Genomic DNA, 19271 nt, shown 5'->3' on the forward strand with positions numbered 1-19271 from the left:
ATTAATACAACAACTGTAAGTGGATTAAACTCCCTTAATAACCATTTACACTCATCACAAACAAAATCCAGTTATGTGCCTCCTAGAAGAGATACAGATTAAACAAAGGGATTCTGAAGGGCCTGTTCATCCTACAACTATTTTTTGGAAGAGTATCTACTATATACCAACAAGATGCTACATGACATAAAGGTTAAATGTTAAAAGATAGAGATCTACAAGGCAACTGCAAACAAAAAGGAATCAAGAGTCACACTACTAACATTAAAGAAGCAATGCTAAAGGCAAGAAGCATTATGTAAAACAATCATTTTGTTTATTTGTGTGTTCCTCATTGGAAGTGATAAATATACCTACCTATCTTAGAGAATTGTAAGTATTAAATAAGAAAATTCACCTAAAACACCAAGCATAATACCTGCCACAGAGCACATACTCAAAAACTATTGGCATTTTTTTTTAGTATCCGCATTAGTATTAGTATTAACAAGATAGATGTCATTGATATTCATGCTGCAGAAAACATAGCATCAAAGTATATAAATAAAAATATTAGAGAAATCCTGCCATTTAAAACAACTTGGGTGGACCTAGAGGGTATCATGCTAAGTGAAATAAGCCAGGTGGAGAAAGACAAGTTTCATATGATTTTACCTATTTGTGGAATATAAAAACAAAACAAGACAAAATGAACAAAACAGCAGTAAACTCATACACACTGAGAAGTGACTGGTGGTTACCATGTGAGAGGAGCTGGGATTGGTGGGTGAGGAGGGTAAGGGGGATAAAGGGGCATAAAAATTCTCAATCATAATATTGTTAGGCAGGAAAATAGATAGGAGCAGGGTGAAAAGAGAGTAAGGTCAGTAAAGCCCACTAAAAGGCACTCAAAAATTTAACCAGTTAAAACCAGAAACCCAGAAAAGACCCAGAGTTAATAAATTATTCAGTCAAAGCTCAAAAGGCCAGGAGCAACTTGGCCTGGAATGTTTGAATATTCCCCAGATAAGGAGGATATCTCAGCATAGCCCATGTTTTTATTGTGTTAATCATGCAGGCCAGCTTATTTTTTTAACTTTACCTATATGCTGTTTTCTTCCTTCAGCCCCTAATCAAGTAATTTGAAATGTGGGCAACCAATTTAGCAAGCAGGCCCAGCCATAAACAACATAGTAAAAGGCAGGAAGGATCCCATCTTAAAGATAAGATTGCATTTTAAAACCCAGAAAGTTAAGAAGTAAGATTCTTAACTTACTCTTCAACAAGCAGACAATAACTCAGTCCACCTTGGGGACTGGGAAGGTGGACTTGTTTAATATGCTCCCAGACCAAGAAGCTGGTATCTCAGAGAGAAATCAGAGCAGTAAATTTCTTGTGTTAAGTTAATTTTAAATATTCAGAAACCACTTAACAAGTCTGCACATTAACAAGTCTTTGTCACATTCCTGAAAAATCCTTAAAAGGGGAACCCCCAACCTTTCAGTGTGCTCCTCTTTCTGAGGTCACCCTCACTTTGTAAGTACATAATTGACTGTTTCTTAAGACTTTTCCTCAGTCTTTCAGTGCACACCTCCCTCGTAGGTCACCCACACATTTTAAGTTTGTAGACATTCTCTCCAACCTTTAAGGGCACAGCTCTCTCTGAGGTCACCCGCACTTTGTGTGTAACTTTAAACTCTCTCTCTTCAACCTTTCAGTATGCTTCTCTCTCTGAGGTCACCTGCACTTTCTAAGTACATAGCCTTAAACTTTCTCAAACCTTTCAGGACACCTCTTCTCCCTGAGGTCACCCATACTTTTTCTCTCTTTAAGTAACTTTAAATCTTTTACTCTGCTTCACAACTATGTCTCTGCCCTTCAATTCTTTGTTGCGGCGGGGACAAGAACTGAGGAAAATACACGACACACACCCCAACATATTTGATGCCATAACTCGGATGGATTTCCACCCCCAGGAATGGAACCGACCTCTCCACCAGCAATATGAGTTGGTACAGCATGAAGAATATACTCAATAATTCCACAATGTCTTCCCATGTTGACAGACAGTAACAGCACTAGTGGCAGTGAGGATTTAATAATGCGTATAACTGGTGAACCAGTGTGTTCTATATCTGAAAATAATGTAAGATTATATACCAATGAAACTTAAACAAAAAAAGAAAAATATTACAAATATTAGGAGAAATTTACAGACTCATATTAAGAGGAGAATGAGTAGGTTTTACTGCACCTCTTTTTGTTCTTGAAATAAAAAGTGACCAAAAAAATGGTAATAGAATGTAATAATGATAGTAATAATAATAATAATAATAACAAATAAATATATATATATGTATATATGTTAGAGTTAGAGAGATCTTAACAAAAGCATACCTTATACTTAGCCTAAAAATTTTGAAGATCTCAATCTAGAGACAAGTTTCTCTTGAAAAAAAAGCCTTTTTAAAATTAACTTAATAGTTAAACAGGAGAATTTAAAGAACCGAAGGGAAAATGTTCAAAAATTCTTTTTTAAAAAGCTGTTCCATTGTTACACCCAACTAATTTGAAGAAAAAGATAATTTCCATGCAATGATAACAATATCATCACCACCGTCACCATCTTTATCATCACTATCTTATAACAGCCAAATATATTTAATGCTTACAATGAGCCTGTAACTGTGATAAGGGTTTGCTTATATAATCTCATTTAATCTCACACAGTTTCCATACAATATAGGTGCTTGTGTTTACATTTTATAGATGATGAAACTCATGTGTAGATAAGTTAAATAACTTACCCAAGGTTATAAAACTGGCAAGTGAACAATCCAGGATTTGAACTCAATGACTGTGCTTCATTGCCTTGTCTATCTAAACAGTTTCTAAAATACTGGAAAAGATGAATGCCTTCCAAATTAATTCTGTGAAACTTGCATAAACCTAATAGCAAATCTTGAGAAGCTAGAAAATAAAACAAAAAAGAGAACTCCAGGTAAATAAGCTAGCAAATAGTAAAAATGGTTACCTATAGATGGTAGCGATGATGATGTTTATGAATTTGTAAATAAAAGAGAAACAAATGAAGACTTACAGTTCAGAAAAGGAAGAAGGAATCATAAACAGGAATTATTTGCTATGATCTAATCTCTTACAGCACTAGACCAAATAGATCATATATATCTATACAGATGCAAAAAAGACATTTATGAAATTCAACACCTGTTCCTGAGTTTTGCTAACTCAAAGTGAATCAGAAATAGATGATTACTTCTACAATATGGTAAAGAAGTTCTATCTAGAACTAATAGCAAAACATAGTAAATAATAAAACATGAGCTTCGTTCCTCTTTGCACCAGGGACAATGCAACAATAAATGAACAAAACATTTCTAGTCAGTACAATGAGAATAGAAAAAGAAAGAGAGGAGATATATAAATATTTGGGGGAAATTAGTGTTTCAGACTTTCATTTTTTTGCTTTGAAAGGTAAAGGAAAATAAGTAAACCAAGTTTGGTAATTCCACACTCCAGGCAGTGAATGGTATAAGTACTTCAAACAGATTTGAGGTAGAACATAAATCCATACTTTTATGATTATGCAGTTTCCTTTTCTAACCTCAGAAACTTAGAATCTTTCACTTAACAGTTTTGTGCTTTTACCATTTGCTGACTCAGAAAATAGATTATGATTAAAACCTATGTGTACAGTAACATTTAAAAAGGTCACTGTAGTTCATTATACTATATCCCCCCCACACACATATATTACATTTTCCTATATACTTCTGAAAAATAGTGGTATACATATGGCTGTTGGCATTCTTATGAATTTGTAACATCCTTCACAATAACTGCATAGCCCTCCCACTCATAGGACCTCATGGCCCACAGGCAGGAACAACTGCTGGAGACATCTTTAGAAAGTAGGAGAACAAGAAATCTGAGTGGGAGAGTATGGCCCAAAGGAGATGGGCTCTTGATCTAACAAGTCTACAAGACTACTCAGGAATGGCGAGGTGACTCACTATTTTACAAAAGCTATAAAAGGTACCTGATAAGCACACAAAGTTTGGTTCCTGTATTTACATACTTAAAGGGAAGAACTGTGATTCACCCATGTAATTCCTAATGAGAAAAGATCAGATACAGAAAAGTAAGGTCTCAATTTTAATAGAGAAAAATACATATTACATAGTAAAGAGAACCAATGATAATCACAAGGGCAAGAGAAGAAGATTAGAAGTGTTCAGTCAGATAGACATTCATTCTAAGAAAAGAGAACACACAGTTTATGAATATAAATTTCTACTGCCTCCCAATAGAGTCACGTACATACTTGCAGAAAGATTTACAAATAAAATAGTGAAGAGTAACAATTAGATGGAAAGTAGCAACTTATTGATGGAGAACTCATCCATTAAAAGCTTTTCTACTCAAAATGGATCACAGCCAGAACTTAGCTCTTCATTCCTCCCTGTAGTATGCATTCTTGGTGGCTACTTTCAGAACACTGCCAACACCATGACACATTTGCTTTATATAGCTTTTGAGTTGCTCTGCAACTCCCCTCTAGCCAAAGAGCTTTACAAAAACTACTAGGGGAATAAGAAGCACAGACAGGTTGTCTCCCAGGCTTGGAATCCTTGCCTGAGCAGTTTCTGTCTAAATTTCTGCTGCTTCCAGTAGAGTTAGAATGGATAGTGATCTCAGCTAATTATTATTTTATCACTGAGTTTAGCTGACTGTATGAGGATGAACTGGTGACCTAAATCCAATTCTCTTAGTGATTTGTCACCACCCACATTGAGATTTTTTTTTAAATCCAGGTAGAGCTAGAGACAAGCCCAACTCCAGCCCTTATTAACTGGGAAAAAAATTTTACCTTGCCTCTCTGAACCTCAGTCTCTTGATCAGTAATAGGAAAAGAACATTATCACATAGAATTATCACAGTGATGAGCTTGAAGTACATGGTTCACATCAGGCTTTGCCAGGGGATGCTTCCTCACTTCTCTCTTATGTATCTTAGGTTCCCAATTTTAGGAACCAGAACTTGGCCTGTGCTAGCTGTAATTTTGCATCTAATTCTGGTTTTAAGACTTTTAAATGAATTTTAGTATTAGAGACTGCCTTGGGAAAGCATTTTATCACCTCCTTCAGGACTCAAAACTCAACATACTCTCCCTTCTCTATCCTCTCTTTACTCTGCCAGCAATTGGAACGTGTGCTGTCAATTCAAAGCACATGAAAAAATGTATTGCCAAGCTTCTCTGTGATTGTTCACATATGTACGCCTCCTTTCAAATAAATGGTAAGGTTCTTAAAAATAAAAAGAATGCTTTCTATTCTTTTGTTCCCCTACAATGGAGCCCAGTTTACTTCTCCATACATAGTGGCACTCAGTAGATACTTGTTAATCCACCATCACTATTATGAAACAAACTAGGGATTTTTTCAAAAATAAACATGAGTCTCATTAATCAAATACCTTGTAAATGTCTTTTAAAGATAACACTATTACAAATCACCTTTAATTGATCTGTAAATTCAAATGGTTAAAGAGTTGGGCAGAAATTTCTATAAATAATCTTTCTCATAAAGTTGCAAAACATTTTAAAGACTTGATTCAAGCAAACTCAGCAACATCTAGGACCAGATCCTACAGATCAATGAGTGGTTGTCCAAATGTCTGGAGGCAGGTACTGCATTTAGTCTAACAAATAACACACTTCTATAAAAATCAGCCTTTCTGTTGCCTTTATCTATAAAGAAAAACAGAAATGGTAAGATCACAGACTTGAGGACCGAAAGAAAATTAAGGAGATCAGGTGGCCCAGCCTTCACCTTTAGGAAACTACAGTGTTATTATCACATTTTACTGATCAAGCAACTAAGAAAGTGTTTTGATCCTTTTTCCAAGATGAATGTTGAGGGGCTTTGAGGGTCAGGAAAAGTTCTGGTCATGACTAGACCTATAAAGTCATCTGGTCTTTGGGTCTGGTACATTTTTTTTGCTACATCATATGCAAGTTTAATAAATTCCTCCAACCTCTAGATTTGGAATTATCCAGATGACTTAGATACATAGTAGCACCTACTCGCAATATCTTCCCCCTCCTGGATCAGGAGCAGAGATTTTCTGCCTGTGTCACCGAAGACTCCGTGTCCATCTCAAAGGCTCTGCCTGAGCAGCTTCCCCTTTTGCAGATTTCGGTTCTGGGCTGATGTGGCTCATGCCTTATCTCTTGCTAATGTCCCAGTGATTTTTGAGGACAGTGACTATGTCATATTCACAAAACTTTCCTAGTGCCTTGCTCAATACCATGCACACAGCAGGTACTTAGTACTGTTTTTGAATAAATGAGGAGTGCCTCAGGTGCTGAGTCTATGGGGAGTAGTTTGATCAGTAAAATTGGTGAAGGAACCACATGCCCTATTTTCCATCTTCTTTACCATCATAGAGTTTCCTGATGGGGCTCTTTTCAATAAGACAGGTGCCATAACCTTCAACTAGGGTCTTGGGGCAGATTCCTGTGTCACATGGCAGAAGCATGAGGCTTGGCAATTCACCCGAGTTACCCCTTCAATCAAAGCTACCTTCAGCTGAGAACTTTAACTGTAGGCAGACACGGACCATCATTTACTCAATCATTCAGCTCTTTTTTTGGGCTCAACTCCTACATTTCTAAATGAGGAAATTATTTACTCCCACAGCTAGTGAGATCATAGCAACTTTATGAAGAAATATTCGCTGAAGCAATACTGTCATTTTATTCTACTGTGATTTTATTCTACTGTGATTTTATTCTACTGTGACAATTTTCACTTTTCTTAGTAGGTTTTCACACAAATACCTAGTTTTAATGTCCTGGTAAGTCAGTCATGGTAAGCAAAAGGTACACATTTTTTTCTAGAGGTGAAATTATATTAAATCAATATAAGCCACCATACCCATTTTAAAAATTCACTTCTGATTTAATTCTTTTCTAATATGGTCTTAAGTTAGAATACTAGCCTAGGATCTGGCACAGTATGGATGTCAAGAGAGAATAGAGCCCCATAACATTAGGAGAGGTTGAACTTTCCACCCTACTTTGGATAAGTCGCCATCAACTTTACCATAGACACTCATTGAGATCCTGCACAGGACTAAGAAGGACTTGGGAGATGGTCTTAGCAGGGTTTTCTCATCGGTCCAGATTCTCAGGGTATGGCTTCTCTGCCTTGCCCTCCCTTTCCCAAGTCCAGAGAGGAATGTGATCCCAAAGGTCTGAGAAAGGGCCTTAAGTGCCATCCTTAAAGTAGTGGATGATACAAACAGTGGTGCTAACAGAGGGAATTGCAACTACTAAGATTAGAAGCAGCTGCTGAAACTTAGTAACATGAGATATTGGCAGCAGGAATTGAGAAAGGTTCCATTTGTGAGACAATATGATTCTGATGCTCAGTTGAGCATATGTGGGTCTGAAAGTTACATGGAGCTAGAAGAGCTTGGAGAAGGTGTGCCTGTGTATTCAAGGCCAGAGGGATGGGACCATAGAGGACAGAGCTTAGTAACTAAAAGCATTAATTGAGGACCCAAGATTATAGCTTTCACAGGGGACCTGTTAGCTGCTAAATTATCTGCACTCTGACAGATTTTCTGTTAGATATTTATTCTAATAAATATTCAAATGTTTAAATGTTTCTCTCTCCACCTGTTAAAATGTGTGACATACACCTCAAAAGCAGAAGGACAAAGAAACATCTTGAATATTAGTCAATGAAATGCATATGGGTTCTAGAGTCAAAGAGAACTGAGGTCAAATGCAGACATTTCCACATTATTTATTTAACCTTGGACAAGTGATTCAGCTTCACTGAGCCTTAATCACTCCATCTACAAAATAGTCATCCTTTAGAAGGCAATGAGGTAAGATGCACAAAACACCTGACACATGGTCACACAAAAACAGAAGCGATTGTTATGCTTTGTGGTTAGAATAGTGGCAGGCACACAGTAGGTGCTCAATAAGTATGAATGGAATCCTATCATCAGAACTCAAAAAGCAGACCTGAAAAATGGGACAGGGGTTTTGCCTGCTGTCTGGGGTCTGGAAAGCAGCCTTGAGAAGAGGGGAGATGAACCTAAAATAGTCACAGGGAGTAATAAAGGTAAACACCCACCTCTCCTGTCTCCAAACAGTCTCCCCTGCTTCAGATTTCCAGCTCTTCCAGACAGAGATGTCACTGAAAAGGCTCTTGTGTTAATGGAGTAAAGAATTATCAATAATTGAAGTCCAAATTAAAATAAAAGGTACCAAGTGTAGGACCATCTCCATTATCAGTCTGGACTCTAAATACAAAGAGGATTTTTCTTAAAGCTTCACAATTGGAGTTATCTTATTTCTCCTTGGATTCAGGTCCTAATAAACAAGAGATGATTCCTCCATCCAATTCTCCCATCGCCACCACCACCATCACAAAACAACTTTGTCTCTCTGACATAAAGACAACACACCTCATTGTGTCCCTGACCAGCTTTCCCTCCTCCCACCTTCACCATGTGCCACAGTAAGAAACAAGGCTGGCAGTGCAGCTGCTGGTCAAGGGTATGTGTGCTAGGGAAGAAGGGGAGGAGGTGGCTGCATATTAGCCAACCATTAATGAACAATGTTGACAGTACGAACCATTGAAACCCACTTAATGTATTTTTTCACTCAATTGGAGGTAATGATTGCTGCCCAAGAGGGAAATAACCCTTTAAGCATGTGGCCTTTGCAAACTTTTTACAAATTAATGGCTGGATTTATTTATCTTTCCTAACCTTAAACTTTCTCTCCTATCCCATAAAAAAACTCTTATTTCCAAAGATGAAGGAGGGACACCTACTTTTTCAGATGTCAAGAGACATTTCAGCCAGCAGTTCCAAAGGACAAGAAAAACTGTAGCAGGACAATAACAAATTAATACTTTTCATGGTGTCTCGAAGCCTTTGCCCTGAATATATATGATCAAAATAAGAACCCGATGTTACTTTGCAATGTGGCCACTTTTATTATGCGCAGATCACACAACCTGCGGGGCTTTGTAAACAGCACAGCAAGTAGTGAAGGGAGCTGGGAGAGACTGAAGAGAGAAGGTCCTCAAAGCTCTGAGTCAGAGCTCAGCTATTTGGGGGATTCCACTCATCTCCCTGGGGGTTAGCAAAGCTGAAAAGACAATCAGTTCTGGCCCCTGATTATAAACAAGGGAAAGAACCCAAAACTCCACAGAATTCTAATGGTTGAAAGAAGCCCTAAAAAAGAACTACCTTAAAGATCTGGAAAGTTCAAAATGAAGGCAATGTTAATAGAAATGTATGGGCAAGGCTAATGCTTTTGGCCCACTGTCCTCCCATGGCAGAGCCCATCATCTCCAAGCACCCTTTGCCCTCCTTAGAAGAAGGCTGATGTTGAAGGGGGTACACAGTCCCTGTATACCAAGGGTCCTTTGGATTATTTTGAACTGAAAAGAAAATCAGACTTAAGATGATAAACTGGCTAGCAAGAATCCACATATGGGTTATGAAAAATTGACTGTAGTCCCTGCAGCATCTTATAGTCATCTGCAATTTGAGAATACATCCTTAAGCCTGTATTTAAGGGGCAATGGGAGCTGTATATTAGTGGTGTGTAAAATATGGTTCCTGACCACAGGGAGATTACAATCTCATTAGGAAAACAGGTCATGTGAAATATTGAGAGGACTAAAAACAAGACGGAGACAGTTTGGTTCTAAGACTCGCTGATAAAAAGAAAACAATTAGAAGAGCGGAAGGAAGAGTGGTTCTTCTATCTTCCTCAGACTGGGCCTTTTCAGCATCCTCTCCCCGTCTTATTTTGGAGGGTTCCAAATGGAAGGGAGGTGGGACAGAGTGCTCCTTAACCCCCTGCCCACACAGTGCGGGCACACAATTCTGCTTAGCCAGACAGACAGAGGCTCATATCTATTTCTGGATCTAGACCTACACTGCAAAAAGTGGGGGACAATCAGATGTACTCACGGTGTCCACAATAGGGTTCTGCAATGGCTGTGATGTTCTGGCCTTGCCACCCTGGCCCACCATTCTCAGCCTTCCTATTTCTGAGGTGCTGGATTTGCCTTGGTTACATTCTCTTTGCTGGGTCTCCAGTCTCCTGCTGATTGTCTGAGTCCCTGACTGTGGCTACATACACTGGTTTCTGTCATTTTGACCCCAAATACTGACTTCTATAGCCATCTTACTTGTAGGAAATTCCCTTGTTTTTACTGTACCATTATTAGCATTTTAAAAATAAGAACTGTGCTTATTCATCTTTCCTAACCCTGGAATTCCTGTCACTACATCTCCTTGGGAAGGATATATTTAATTGAAAAAAATGTAAAGGCATCCAGTGACAAGTACTCTGTTTTGTGTGTGTTTGTTTTACCACTACCTGGCATGTAGTAGATGCCCATTTTGGTGTTGTTGAAAGAGCCCTGCCTCTGCAGTCAAATTAAATTCCACTTCTTACTTGGAACTCCTCAGGATCTCAGCCAAGTCACTTCACCTCCCTGAGCCTCAGTTTCCTCATCTGCAAACAGGGACAACAATTCCTACCTCATTGGACGATTGTGAAAATTAAATCAGACATTAAATTTGGAAATAACAGTTCTTTCCAACAAATGGTGCTGGAACAACCTGTAGAAGAATGAAGCTGACCCCTGATTACCTCACATCATATATAAAGATTACCTCCATATTGATTACAGACCTAAATGTAAAAGCTGAAACTATAAAATTCTTAGAAGAAACATGGAAGTAAATCTTCATGACCTTGAATAAGCAATGAATTTTTAGAGATAATACAGAAAAGTACAAGCAATAAAAGAAAAAAATAGATAAATAGGATTTCATCAAAATTAAAAGCTTTTGTTGATCAAAGGATCTATCAAAAAAATGAAAAAACAAACTATAGAATGGGAGAATATATTTGCAAATCATGTATCTGATAAGGGCCCCATACCAGAATATATTGGGGCGTCTGGGGAGAATGAGTGACTGTTAATATGTAGACAGTTTCTTTTTTGGTGGTGGGAATGTTTTAAAATTACAAAGTCATGATAGTTGCACAAACTGAATATACTAAAAACCACTGAATTGTATGTTTTATATAGTATGCTATCTCAATAAAGTTACTGAAGATTAAGTGACAGTGTATATATAATCATGTACATATATAAAATGTATACATCTAACCACTGTATACAAATATACATGTACTAAGTGCTCAAAATATTTTAGATTTTATTGCTTTTATGTATGATGATTGATTGATTGATTGATTGATTGTTTAGGCAGAAAGTACTAGAGACAGAAAGACTAATGGAAGGTGGTTCAGGCTGGATTAGTACAAGAATTCCTCTCACCCAAAGCCATTAGACTAATGTGCTTTTTCAAAAGAACCCTCCGTATTTCTCCCAGGAGCTGTAAATTGTGTTCATACGTATTTCACCTGTATTCTCACCTGTCATTACTGTATCAAATGCCCCAAATGATTCTACCTTCATTGGCCTTCATCCCTCCAGTCAAAATGCACTTAGAATGTTACTGAGAAAGTGCTCCTTTTCTCCTCTTATGAGGTGGACTCTGAATTTTTTGTTACCTCAACTCTCAGCATTTTCTTACTGCTTAATTGCATATAGAGTGAATTTACCATAAAAATCTAATTCTTGACACTCAAATTCTTATTTCAAGATTTTTTTGACTCCATTGTTTCATTTGCCTGTTTTTTGTAAAAGCATAGCAAAAAGATTAGAAGAATACATGCCAGAATTCTAACAGTGAGTATGTCTGATGATGGGATTATATGTAATTTTTTTAATCCTCTTCCATATATACTTTGTGATATTTTTCAATATTTATAATGAATCATTAAAACATGCTATGAATATAAAAACATTGTATACTTAAAATGGTATAAATTAGCCCCAGATGGTTTATGAAGATAATTATCTCGAAGTCAAGATGCCCTCAAAGGTATATCACAAAGTTACTGGACTAAATGTGTGTGTGTTTGTGTGTGTGTGTAAGAGAGAGAGAGATTTATGTACACTTTGTCTTCCATGCTTCCCATGGAATTAGGAGGACCTGTGTCTGCCGATTGCAGGTCGAGGCAATTGGCAAATGTTTTTTCCAGTTTGCAGATTTAACATGGCGACTTGCACCCATTTTACATACATCTTTTGACCTTTCCTTATCACCTTCTGGCTGGATTCTTTTAGGTGAAGAAAACCAGAGTAACTGGTATCACCACACCACTTCCACTATATTGACAGTCTTGCAAAAAAAATTGAGTCTAGACAATAATTAAAGTCAGAAATGTAACTTAATTAAAGCACAACTTTCCCAAGCCCAGAGGGCCATTCCTCGGTGCTCGCATACAACCCTGCATACAGCAGTATTGATGTAGACTGCATTGGGGCACACTTGTACAGGCCTAACCTTCCCTTCCAGTCTCCTAAAAGGATTATGAGAAAGAACCAGGGTCAGGGTAGCTGGCTTACGTGGGTGTGAAGATGGAAGCAGGATGTTTCCATAAGTGTGTAAGGACAAATGGCAAGAGTCACGGTAGTGTACTTAATACATCAAGGAAATAAATTGAATTTGATTAGCCCGGAGCCTCTTAAACCCTACACAGAATCTGTCCCAGAAAACACAAACCAGCAACCTAAGGGGCTTTGATGGCCTTTAGATATATTTCAGTTGACCTACAAAATATTATTTTGTAATTACTGCTAGCTTTTAAAATGGTGAGATTTTACCTAGAAATAGATTTCTAGCTTCTTTTAAATAATTGAAAAAATTAAAACAGAGTCAGTTCCACTTTGTCAACAACTGCTGATACTGAGTAACAGCTACATCCTGCAGAGAGTCAGCAGGACATGCTCTCCAGTTCACCAACATCTCATGAGTCTCTGCCATTTCTCTGCCTCAGTGAGACCCAGTGGCAGTTCCATTTATTATCATGTAATTGATTTGGTTTTTTTCATTCCTGGTAGTTGTCCATTATTTGTATCACCTGTATGTGCTTTGCAGCTATTAGGGTTTGAGGCCTTACCCACCTCCCTCCCATTCCCAAACCCCTTCTTCTGGCCTATGCCTTAGCATATTCATTCCTTTATCTAGAATTCTTTTCTTTATGCTCACTGGTGCCTTATTAGAAAACAAAACCAAGTTCAATCCTGGGACTACCTTAAAGGCAATATAAACTTCTGAGAGAAAAATAGATTGATCTAATATAGAACACAGAATTAGAGTCAGTAAACTCAGATTTGTGTCCCAATAATAACTGAAACTAATTTAGATTGTCAGAAAAATGTGGAGTCAGATCCCAGCTTCTCAATTTTCTAGTTTTGAGATCTTGAGCAACGTATTTAACCTCTCTGAAGTTCTTTCCTTTTCTGTAAAATTTAAATATTTATTCTGCCTGTCTTACAGAATTGTGAAAACCAAAGAAAATATTCCAAGAAGGAGATAGGACTAAAGAAGTTTCATAGGAGTGAATCAACTTAGGATAATTTTAGGGGGAGCATGGGGAATAAATTATAAATTACTTTGGGTAGGTTGGCAAAAAATCCACATTATCAAATTTTCCAAATCTCTCGGTCTAAATGCAAATAGTATAGCAATGTGGTTCCTGATTTGTTTATGCCATTTATCCAAGTCTGTGGGTTGTTTACCTAAATGTACAGTAGTGTTTTAAGTGTGTACATGACCTTTCTCCATGATGCTCAAGGAGACCCAACTAACTAAAAATCTTCCTGCCATAGTGTCTTCAGTGCCCACTGTTACAGGAGTTTCCATATACAAGAACTTTTAAATTGGCTTATGCCATACATCTGTTACATACACACACCTTTTTGTATATGAATTACTAGGTATAACTACAGCATTCTGATCTATGGCATCTATAAGACGTGATGGTCACAATACAAATAACTTTTGGATTGTTTTATATTTTTCTATGAGACTAATAGATATTTATTACAAATAATTTTGTATGGATGTAATTCTTGTTGTATTATAAATAAACACTGCTAATTAATATTTGATGCATTTCCTTCTAGTCTATATAATTATTTTTTTATTTATCATTATTTAATTGACTTCTTAAAATCACTGTATTAGTTATATATTTCATCTTATGAATGTAACCTTTCATTTATTTGATTGCAATGAATAGTAAAGCTTCATGTTACTAATTATGATATTAACATATACTAATTAAAGATAAATTCAGCAATACAAAAATATGCAATAAAGAAAGTAAAAGTTATCTTCTCATTTTAGTGGAAGTACTTTAAACTTTTGTTTGAATGCAGATACACATAGGTAGGTAAAGACATAACTTTTTAAAAATGAGTTTGTGATACTCATTTATTTTTAGCATACTTTTTTCACCAACTGTTTCATAGGCATCATTCCTATCAACTAGATCTGCATCTGTTTTTCATGGCTATATGGTATTCCCTTATGTGATTATATTATGATTTATTTAATAATCACCTATGAGTAGACTTTGGATTACTTTCAGTTTTCACTAGTATAAGTGGTACTGTGTAAATATGCTATGCAGATTCTTTGTAGACCCACTGATCATTTCTTTAAGACACATTTTTACAAGTGCACTACTGAGTCAAAAGCATACTGTCTCCCACCCACATTGTTTCTCTCTAAATTTGTCCCAATTACATTCCCACCAAGAATAAATGAGAATGCTTGATATCTACTTCATCAATGGGGATATTTAATCATCTTTTACTTATTAATGAGATAGAACATCAGTTCAAATGCTTCTTAGCCATTTATATCTGCCCTTGGCAAATTATATTTAACGACCTTCAACCATTTTCTATTGGGATAGTAATCCTTTTGTTGTTGACTGAAAGAGCTCTCTCTAGTCCATAATTTATTTGACCATTCACCTATTGATGTTGTTTTCCATATTTTAGTATTATAAATAATATAGTATGAACATTTTCATAAGTAGCTTTTTTTATATATCACATATGATTTCCATTGAGTAGATCAAAATTAGAATAGCAAAGATTAAAATACTTGAACACATATTGCCACAATGCTTTCCATAAAAGCTACACCAATTTACACTCCCACTATCAAATTGTGGGTTAGCCTACCTCATAACAACCCATTTCACTTCCAATCAGAGTTGGATTGGATTGCAACAGAATGCAGATAAAGACATAAAAGAACATGGCATGTAAGTCACAGAGGGAGGTGACAGTCAATCCTGTAGGATCTCTAGGAGACTGGCTAGAAGAGGAGGATCTGAACATTTTGGTAGAACTGAAATGCAGAGGCACCCAATATTCACCTCCTTTAAAACCTGGCCCAAACCTAGCACCTTCAGTGCTGATTAAAAAATATGACTGCTGCTAATTAAAGATTAAAAACCTGATTAACACACCCAACTTCCTACCCTCCTGTATTCCACCAAGGAAGTCTAACCACGTATTGCGCGAATACCTGATCTCTTAGAAATGCTAAATCCCCGTGAATCCAAAGAAACAAGAACACAACCATTTCGTGGCGATAATGCGACAGTAATGACTCCTGAAACCAGGCAGGGATGACAGGAAATAGTACTTGCCCTGCGTGTTTCAGACAAAAGCTTAAGCCAGTGAAAACATGCAAATTTTACTCATTCAGTAAATAAACAAAAAACCTGGCAACACCAAACTTAAACCAATGGTCTTTCAATAACCCAAATTAGGCAGATTCTCAGTTCTGGGTGCTTTTCCCAGTGAACAAGTCACATAATTTGTCAAAAATTACAGCATGTGGGGGCATGGCAGCAGCAGCAAGAATGCAAACATGCCGGCAATGCCTATGCAGAGAGCTGATAAGCAATGTCTAATTAATAGTTCTGAAGTACTTCCCAGGTATAAATCCAATAGCAACATTAAATAATATCATCATCCAGTTAAGGCAATTATTATCAGCCTGTTTTTCTTCTTTCAAACACAGGTTACTGAACAAAAACAATCATAACAAGCAAAGCTATACCAGTAACATATGCTTTAAGTTATGTGTATTTATTTATGTCAACTATAATTTGTATCTAACTTAAAAGTTCAGTTATATGTTTTCCCATTATGATTCCACTAACTTTGGTTGTTCTTCCCAACTGTTACTGGTCATGATCATATTATAATCAACATTTCCTAACCAATAGCATCAAGCTTGCTACATGATACTCTACAACATGAAAGTTTCTTGCACATGGTGTTATATTTGTCATTTGCTTTTAGCAGGAACATTTCAGAGTCCGATTATTAAGGGTACAGCTCCATTATGTGTCTTTACATTCAGTTATTACTTTTTATTCTCCTCTTAAGAAATCTTACTCTTTCCAGGGATTTTGACAATTGTGATGACTTTTAAACCATTTTACTAACTCAAAGCTCTTTTCTATGCTCCACGTATGTGCTTCGAATTGCTAATTGGTCACTTCCACCTAATGACCCGCAGAGAGCGCAGCCTCACATACCCAAAACCCAGCTCTCAAGATTCCTTCGTTCCTATTAAAACCCACTTAATTTTTCTTTTAGTAATAATATCACCAGCCTGATTCACTGAAACTCCTGTGGTAAGCCAGCCTCTTTTGCTTTTCCCTCTTCCCTCCTTCCACTTCCACATCCATCTCTGCTGATCAAGCTTTTAGAATATCTGCTCTATCTGTCACCCCTTCTCCATACCTATGACACTGGTTTGGGTCCTCTTGAATTGCTGGTGAGTCTATCGCCATAGCTTACTGCTATCCCCAGGATCTCTTCTACTCACGCCTTGACAGAGCTGCCAACAGGCTGTTTCAGAAATGATATAAGACCACAACACTGTTCCTAAAACTCTTGCTGACTTTCTGCAGCCAACAGTATAAAACTGTTCGTGGGCAAAGGTATGCTTATAAACGTAGGAGAATAGAGCATATTTAAGACTGTGTTTGCTTGATCTGTAATGTTAAAATATTTGACTTGTGGCATATGGGCCTCTATTTGCACTCTTGCATCATGCTCAAAAACAGGTAAGGTAGACCTGATGCTGAGGTGACTAATTACTCTGGTTCTCCCCTTAACATTTTTTTAAGTAACCGATTTATTGAGATATAATTCATATACAATTATTTTTTTCAAAGAGCACATTTCAGTAGTTTTTAGTATATTCACAAAGATGTGCAACTATCACCAATATCTAATTCCAGAATATTTTGTTATCCCCCAAAAAGAAATACTATGCCAATTACCAATCATACCCTCAATATCCCTTTTTGCTACCCCTAACAACAATGAATCTATGTCTCTATAGATTTGCCTATTCTGGAAATAGGCCTATTTTCACGTAAATGGAATCACACAGTACATGGCTTTTTGCTTCTGTCTTCTTTAATTTAGCATATGTTTTCAAGCTTCATCCATTTTGTAGTATGCATCAATACTTAATTCATTTATATGGCTTGGTAATATTCTACTATATGAATATACATTTTTTAATCTATCAGCTGACAGACATCTGGATTCTTTCTGCTTTTTGGTAATTATGGTTAATGCTGATAAGAACATTCACACACAAGATTTTGTGTGGACACATGCTTAAGATTCTGTGCATATATACCTAGTAAAGGAACTGCTGGATTATATGGGAACTCAATGTTTAGTATCTTTGAGGAATTCCCAAATCTCTTCTAAAATGGTTGTACCATTTTACATTACTACCAGCAATGTATGAGGTTTCTAATTTCTCCATATCCTTGTTGACATTTGTTATTGTCTCTTTTTTTATACAGCCATCCTAGTGGATGCCAAGTGATACCTCATTTGGTTTTGTGTTTACCCTTATCACTAATGACGTACATATTTTCATGTGTTTATTAGACATCTATCTTCTTAGGAGAAATGACTGAGTTCTTTGCCTATTTTTAAAACGAGTTTTTTTCTTCTTATGAGTTAGTAGTAGTAGATCTTTGCACATTTTGGTTAAATAATATTCCATTGTATCATCTATAAGTTCCTTCTCAGATGTATGATTTGCAAATATGTTCTTAGATTATAAGTTGTCTTTTTACTTCCTTGATGGTGTCCTTTGAAGCACAAAGGCTTTTAATTTGTATAAAACCCCATTTACCTTTTTTTTCTCTTGTCACTTTTACTTTTGGTGTCTTATCCAAGAAAACTACCTAACTCAAAATCTTGATTTACTCCTATTTTTCTTCTAAGAGTTTTAGAGTTTTAGCTCTTACATTTAGTTCTGTGATCCATTTTGAGTTAATTTTTGTATAAGGTGTGAGTTAGGGATCCAACTTCATTCCTTCATATGTGGATATCCATCTTTCCCAGCACCATTCTTCTTCTCCACTGAATTGTTTTGGCACCCTTGTCAAAATCAAATGACCATAAATGTAAGGGTCTATTTCTAGACTCTTAATTCTATTCCACAATTCTATATGTCTAGGCTTCTGCTAATAACACTATTTTTATTACAGTTACTTTGTAGTAAGTTTTGAAAACAAGAACTCTAAGCTACAATTTTGCTCTTGTTTTTCAAGGTTGTTTTGACCATTCTGGGTCACTTACACTTCTACATAAATCTTAGTATCATCTTGTCAGTTTCCTAGAAAAAAAGCAGCTTGAATTTTGATAAAGACTATGTAGAATCTATAGATCAATTTGGGCAACTATTGCCAACTTAACAATATTAAATCTTCTAATATATGTGCATAGGGTATCTTTCCATTTATTTAGGTCTTCTCTAATTTCATTCAGCAATACTTAGTAGTTTTCAGTGTGTAGATTTTGCACTTCTTTCAACTTTTTCCTAAATATTAAATATTTTATTCTTTTTAATGTTGTTACAAATTTCATTGTTTCTCTTCATTTCATTTTTAAATTGTTCTTGCTATGTATACACAAAAGTTTATTTTTGTATATTGATCTTGTACCCTGTAACTTTGCTGAATTCATTTGCTAGCTCTTTTTTTTTTTTACAATGGATTCCTTAGGATTCACTATGCAAAAAATCATGTCACCAGCAAATAAAGATAGGTTTATTTCTTTGTTCCAGTCTGGGTGCCTTTTACTTCTTTTTCTTGCCCAATTGCTGTGACTAAAACTAGAGTATAATGTCAAATAGAAGTGGTAAGAGAAAACATCTTGTCATTTGCCTGATTTTAGGGGGAAAGATCTGTCACTGTCAATTGTAATGTTAGCTCTAGGGTTTTTGAAAAT

At 36.3% G+C, this 19271-nt stretch overlaps 1 protein-coding gene across 7 annotated transcripts in view; it reads right to left on the reverse strand.

The window, feature by feature from the left end:
• The window catches only part of NCKAP5 (NCK associated protein 5), a 942960-nt gene that overhangs the window by 860560 nt on the left and 63129 nt on the right, over positions 1-19271 (reverse strand). The window lies entirely within an intron of this gene.

The sequence above is a fragment of the Manis javanica genome, chromosome 7 (genome assembly GCF_040802235.1).
Source record: "Manis javanica isolate MJ-LG chromosome 7, MJ_LKY, whole genome shotgun sequence".
Classification (NCBI taxonomy): Eukaryota; Metazoa; Chordata; class Mammalia; order Pholidota; family Manidae; genus Manis; species Manis javanica.